At 41.2% G+C, this 6,832-nt stretch overlaps 1 protein-coding gene across 2 annotated transcripts in view; it reads left to right on the top strand.

The window, feature by feature from the left end:
- The first annotated feature begins 2,548 nt into the window (after positions 1–2,548).
- The window catches only part of plppr1 (phospholipid phosphatase related 1), a 44,902-nt gene continuing 40,618 nt past the window's right edge, over positions 2,549–6,832 (top strand). For both annotated transcript variants that reach the window (XM_035667341.1, XM_035667342.1), the window contains exon 1: positions 2,549–2,723. The gene's annotated coding sequence lies outside the window, so the exon portion shown is untranslated. The remainder of the gene's footprint in view (positions 2,724–6,832) is intronic.

The following is a 6,832-nucleotide window of genomic DNA, read 5'->3' as shown; positions in this document are numbered from 1 at the left end:
CTACTAACGTAAAGTATAGGAAGCAGTTAATATTACCACTACCCCAAACAAATGCCATAGAAAAATGCGTCAATAACAATAATCCATGTATATAAAGTATTATAACACACTTTTTTCCCTGCATATTGAAAACTGTTCATTTGATACTTAAATACATTATTCTGTTATTACTTCTGTTACTATAATTAATAATAACTTACTACTACTACGTAATAAATACTCCTTTCGCCAGTGCTGCCAATGTTCACTCTCTGTTGGGTCTGTTCATACAAACCACATTTTGGACCTGGTCCCATTATCCTCGGATCTATTATGACCAGATCTCACCATTCTGGATCAGAACACCTTAAAAAAAAGTTTGATGTTTGGGTCTGTTTTAGATTGGGCTAAAAATTTTACCTTAAAATGCATTAAGTAAGTAAGTGCTTTCTCTCATCCTTTTTCACTTTTACACAGTTATACACAAATATACCTCAGCACTGATTTAAACATCCATTGGTAGTTATTTAGATAAGATTTTGCCACGCCTCAGATAATTTGGGAATTTATATCCCGCAACCCTCCGGTTACAAGCCTGATAGTCTTCCTCTAGGCTACTACTGCCCCCGTTAAGATCCAGTACAAAACCCTAAATATAGTACCAAATGTATCCACATCTTCAGACTACTTCAGTACTGTTGTTAATTATAACTTCTGCTGACTGCACATTTCTTGATTTTACAGTAACATCAGTTTTTCTGCTCAGTTTGGTTAATGTGACTGAGGGCCACGGACGAGAGACAAAGGGAGGAGTGAAAGAAATAACTGGGCAGAAAAAGCAGAGAAATGGAAGAGGGGGAGCCTGAGCACAGAGTGTAATGTAGCGTGCTCCCTGAATCTGGATCACTGAACACACCAGTGTTTCTTTAGTAATTTCTTGTAGCAGAGATGGGCACCCTGGTTTCACTTCAATGTGTCTGTCCCAGTTTTGGCAGCAGTACACTAACGGTGCTGATGCTACATCTAGCCGGGTCACAGAGGTGGGACCGTAGATTTAGACGTTCCTTTGAGACAAGATATATTATGCAATAAGGTAGAGCAACAACTGGATGAAGAAAGGCAGGGAGACAGAGATGGCAGTTGGCTGTGAATTTATCTTAAATCCTTGAGTGTATGAAGAATGTGTGGTAAAATGATCAATCCATATTAGTAGCTGAGGAACTTTTATGTGACACACACACATATATATATATATATATATATATATATACCATATGCTGTTATCATGTGTTGTTTTGATTGAATTCATTCTCAGTGTCTTTGGATCAAATCTGTCCAACCTTACCACCAGACGGCACCAAAGTCAGACATATTCAAATCTTACACATAAAGGCTTTAAAGGTCCAGTGTGAAGCATTTACCAACCACCTGAAAATAAGAATCGTTGGGTTTTCGTTTTCCTTTGCACTTGGAGGGGAGAGTGACGTGAGGGAGTTGCAATCTACAACTACACTAGATGCCACTAAACCCTACACATGGCTCCTTTAAAATATTAGAACAGACTGGGGAAGTATACAGTGACATACCATCTGTGATATTATAAATTGGTTAATGAAGCACTTGGAGCCTGGATTTTGGGTAAGCCATATTTTCAAAATACTGAAGTCAGATAATTCAAATTTGGGCTCTGGAGGTGGAGCGTGGATGGAGCTGAGGTGGGACGATAAAACAGCATATTCATAGCACGAGAATCATGTCAATTAAAAACAGCAAAAAACTTAATAATACTAATAACTAATAAATCTTAAAAACCTTAAAGAAAGTCCCTTTAATAAGCAAAGGTTGCAAAGGCTAGCTTTTAAGAACCAACATTGTTTCTAAAATTGACACGTCTAGAAGATATTTTGTGTTTTTACTTTTTTTTTACCATGTCTTAATCATGATCAGATCATGAGTTATCTTGAACCAACACCTAGTGGATATTAGAGGAACTGCATTTCAGTTTTTAACACTTGCTCTGGACAGATAGTCAGACAACAGCTTTCTTTAAGTATAGACCAATCATAAAACCAGCCTTTACAATGTTTAGTTTAATATCAGAATATTGCTTTCTGTGAATGTGCATTTTACATAATTGTATCTTTGGACTTGGCTACCTTTAAAAGAGTATCATGATTGTCAAATAAGTCTATTTATCTATCAGATTACTTCTACTGAGAAATTAACATAAAAAACATTATTGTCAAATCAAATGACACATTTTAATGCAACAATACAAAAATTGAATTGATAATGTAAAAGATTGTACCAGTATGCATCTTCAGACTCCCACATCTACATCAGAAACTACCACAACAGCCAGCTGCCCAACTGAATATGAAGCAGGGTTGGAAAGACATCATGCAGCCTCTCTGGGGGTCTATGGGTCAGGCTGGCTTAGAATATGCCTGCTATAGAAAGCCCTCTTGCCTGTATCACAGGGTCCTACACAGAATTAAGTACGCTCCACTGGACCCGAGAGTACGCGTCTTGTCCCCGCCCCCCCGACAAGGCACAGCATCCATCCTCATGCGCTCACACGCTGCGTGATCCCCATCACAAACCGAGAGCGGCGGCGGCTCCGCTCAACCGATGGAGTAGTAGTACTAGTAGTAGTGGGAGTGCTTCCTTTTAGCCCCCTTTTTCTCCTCCTTTTTCTTTAATGGATTCGCCTTTTCTCTGGAATATTGCTTCATCCCGTCGCGGTAAGTGTGTTTGTGTGCGATGCCTGCAGATGCCGTTGTGGGGAGGGGAGAAATAAGAGGAAACGGGACTGTGCAGCTATTGTCTGTTGCTGAGGCAAGTTCGGACCTTAATCAAGTCCCAACGCGTGAGCCTCGTTGCGTAAAACGAACCGGAGCCGGCGGTGCGGACGGGTTTGCAAATGGGACGGGGGTTTCACCGCCGATGTGAAAGGGGAATTGTGTTTTTTAATGATCGCAAAGAGTCGATATCGGTATTTAGACAGACACCTGTCTCTAGCAGCAACAGTGGCCGCCTTCCAGCGCGTATTTACGCCCCTGTCCCAGTCCCTGGTTTACAACAGCAGGCGGAAAATCTGTAACGAATGTGTCGCCTTTCGTTGCTGAGCAAACGTGTCTCCAGTCCGGCAAGAAAAATTTGGCCCATCTCCCCGCCCCCCAACCACCCTCTAACATCAGAGGGAGGATATTTCTCCTCAACCAGCCCCCATAGACACGCACGGCGCAGTTGATGTGTTTCAGATCACTGAAAGGCTGGAATGCTTATTAAGATGCCGTGATGAGCGCTTTAGTGTAACCTTGAAATTAATTCAGTGCAGCAGTGTCACCATCCTCTCCTGCTTCTCCTATCATCACATTCTAAGGGGGTGCTATGGGTGTGCAGCCTTGGCTTCAGTGTGAGAACTGAATAGAGGAACCAAAAGCTCATCTTCTTAGGGGAAATGCAACAATAAAATCATATTTCTGATTTAAAGGTAGGGCTTCTTTGTGATAAATGTCTGATTTCTGCTATCAAATGAGGTGAAAATGCATGAGGGATGTGCTTTGCTGTCAGCTTGAAGTTGCATATAAGGCTGGGAATGTGGCCAAATGATACAGTTTTTAAAAATCCTATGTGAAAAGCAAGAAAATGAATCAAATTATTTGCAAATGTACAGTTGAGAGGCGTTGCAGATGAGCTGAATTGCTCAGCAGACCGGTAACCAAATGGTTACTGGACCCTCATTGTAGCAGAAGCCAGGGTTGCACATATCTACTGTCTTAAAAAAAAGTGCTGCATATTGGTGGATAGTGTTTTCCCGTCTGCTTACATTCACACAGCGATGGGCTATGCATTGCTTTCGCTGCTTTAGATTCAAACTGTGTGCATGTTGCACGTTTGTGTTGGATCCTTCTTGTGTCCTTCTTGGCAATCTTGAAAATAAGATAGTATCACCCACCTAGAGAGGCACATATTTCTACCGGCTATTTGTAGCTGGAACCTGCGAGTTTGTGCGTTTTGCTGTGTGTGTTTATATTTGACAGGTGTATTCATGCTCGTCCCTGTAGTATAGCAGGCAAATGGTATTATTCAGCAGACAGATGGCAGGTGGCTGGGCATCAGGTGAGCCTTTCCTTGGCTGTCAGCAGGGCCCACTGAATTCAAGATACCTCTTGGCACGCTCCCACCATGCCGTTCTGCATACCGGCGCAAGTGTGCATTTAAACAGTGTGTGTGTCTGTGTGTGTGTCTGTGTGTTGTAGGTCTGAGTCTTAAGTGCTCGCTCGCTTAAATGAGCGTACATGGGACTGCATGTGCATAAGGTCCTGTTCTATACTGCTCACACACATTAGGCCCTGTTTTTCTGTAGTGTGAGTTTGTGTGTGCTTGCCCGTCTTTGAGAATCTATGTCACTTTTGACCAATCAGATGGCAAAACAGGCTGAGGTCACAATGACATCATCATGCCTGGCAATGATATACTGTAGTGATATTCGCCTGTGAGCAGCATTGTTAATCACTTCACATGTGGTCAGCGTCACTTTTTCTTCAGATTATCAATCGTTATTGTGATTATTATGTCACAACCCGACTTATTGTTAGTTTTAGTCCAGTTTTGTTTAAGAATGATTAAATACATTTTGATTTAGCGAGTGAAACTTCATGATTAGTCTAATGTTGGATTATCCCAGTATGATGGATAAATTTGGATATTTCGTTTTTTAAAATTGTGGTAAAACACTTTGTAGGGCTACAGCAGTCACAATCTCCATTTGCCTCTTCTTTGTTCCATTTCTCACTGTAAATCAAATTAGTTTCCATTTTTTATTGACTATTTGCTATATCTACACATTTTTTGTGCCATCTGTTTGGTTTAGGCTCTGCCACATGCAAGCCCATATTTTAGAATAAAAAGATTTCATAGCACAAATATGCTTGTCTTATCATCCTAAATCTTCAAGTGAAGGACAACGAGGGGGTTGCTTGCGACAGAGTAGAGCGTCCCAAGAGATTTGCCAAAATGAAATTTTTCAGCTCCTGCGTATGTATCCATCCTCACATAGGGAGAGATAAATCAAAAACAGAGTCAAATGCAACATGCCTCCTGAGCAGCAGTGAGTGAGTACGCAAGCATATATATAATTTCTGGCTATTCAGAGTAAAATGTTATCTTTTTTCTTGTTGCCTTTTACAGCCAAAAACACAAAGCTGGTACAGGGCAATTACCACGTGGAAATAAAAAATCATATTAGCGGAAAGGTGCTGTTCTCAAATGTGTTACAAACCAGAATAATTACAGGGAGACACCAGCAGGTGTCTTATGTTGTTACAAAAACCACCAGACGGACATAGTAGTGAGGCCGCAGGAAGGACTGACCTCTGAACTCTCGTCTGATATCTAACGCCTCCCATACTCCCACACTGGAGCCTCTCTATTGATCACATGCACACACGTACATACATACTCAGACTGCCACACACACACAAAGCCCTTCCATGGTCCACTGCTAGCAAGTATTTGATTACCACTAGATGTGTGGGGGCAGTGTTATAAGTGCAGAGGGGGTCTCCTTATTGGGCAATAGATCTGTCACGATGATGTCTCCCGGGAATGATCAGCCCTAAGGTGAGATAAGGCCTGCCTCTGGAGGTTGAGTGGCCCTCCCTTTATCTATGAGAAGGCTGATATAGGTGATATGGTGTCAGAGAGAGACAGGAAATTCTGGGGACACTGGCGGCTCCTCATGAAGATTTTTTGCTTGGTTTGCCAGAAGCCAGACAATAGAGTAGCAGCTTATGTGGCTAAACATCTATATTTACAAGGATGTTTGATTAATATGAGGGAAAGAGTGGTATGTTGTTGGCTCAAATACATAAGTACGGCCAGTATTTGTAATATGCCAAAATGCAGCGCGGGCTTCTTAGCCCAGACTCGTGTATGTAATTAGTCAGAATGGGAGCTAATGAAGAAATACTTGAAGTTGCAGCCAAATATCCCTGCTGGCTGAGAGCCCCAGTTGTGTTTTTTAACTGACCATATTATGGAGGAATTTGAATTTGATAATTTACTTATTTGGGTATACATAGAAAACTGATTAGCACATTTAAAAATGCTTGTTTGGTAAAGACGAATAGGATTTGTTTGACTCTTTATCACTAGTGTACATAGTACATGGTAATGTTTGTAATAATCTATGTTACCTACCTCACTAGCAGATGTTGCATCAACTTCAATTACCTTATATATTCATTTGGATTGAACGTCAAAGCCCTTAGCTTTGCTGGAGCCGCTGAGCTATTCTGGACACGTAGGTGGGGATCACACAAACCTTTTCGGTACTATGCATTGCTTTGTGACATCGCATCTGTGACACGGTTTGGGAAGCTTGGTTTAGAGCATTTCAGAAGTGGACCGTGTTTCCCGGCGTTGTTGTTTATTTTGTCCCTAAAAAGGACAAAGTGGTGTGTTTCTCCGCTTCCAAGATGAACATTAGTAGCCTAAGAAGCTCTGCATATCTTTCTTTCACATATTGTTCCAGCTCCTAGAAAACATTTTGGAATGAATTGGTTCTCAATTTGTACTTGAATTAAGTGATTGCAAGTATGATGAGAAGCTGTACTAGCATGATATTGTAGGATTATTGGGAAATCTCAGAAGGGAAAGATTTCCTTATCTCCAGCTGGATCAGGCGGATGGCACTGTGATGGTTCTGATGGTTTTTATTGGGCTGAAAAATAGCTGAACACTCTGAGATCAAGAGCTTGTTTGATCTAAATTTAGACTGAATTCTGGAGATGTTACAAGGCACCATGAGAAAAACTTGCACAGCATCATTTAGCATTCAACACAC

This window comes from Morone saxatilis, unplaced genomic scaffold (genome assembly GCF_004916995.1).
Source record: "Morone saxatilis isolate NCDOM2014 unplaced genomic scaffold, NCSU_SB_2.0 Contig21, whole genome shotgun sequence".
Lineage (NCBI taxonomy): Eukaryota > Metazoa > Chordata > Actinopteri > Moronidae > Morone > Morone saxatilis.
This window is presented reverse-complemented; position numbering and strand designations above follow the sequence as displayed.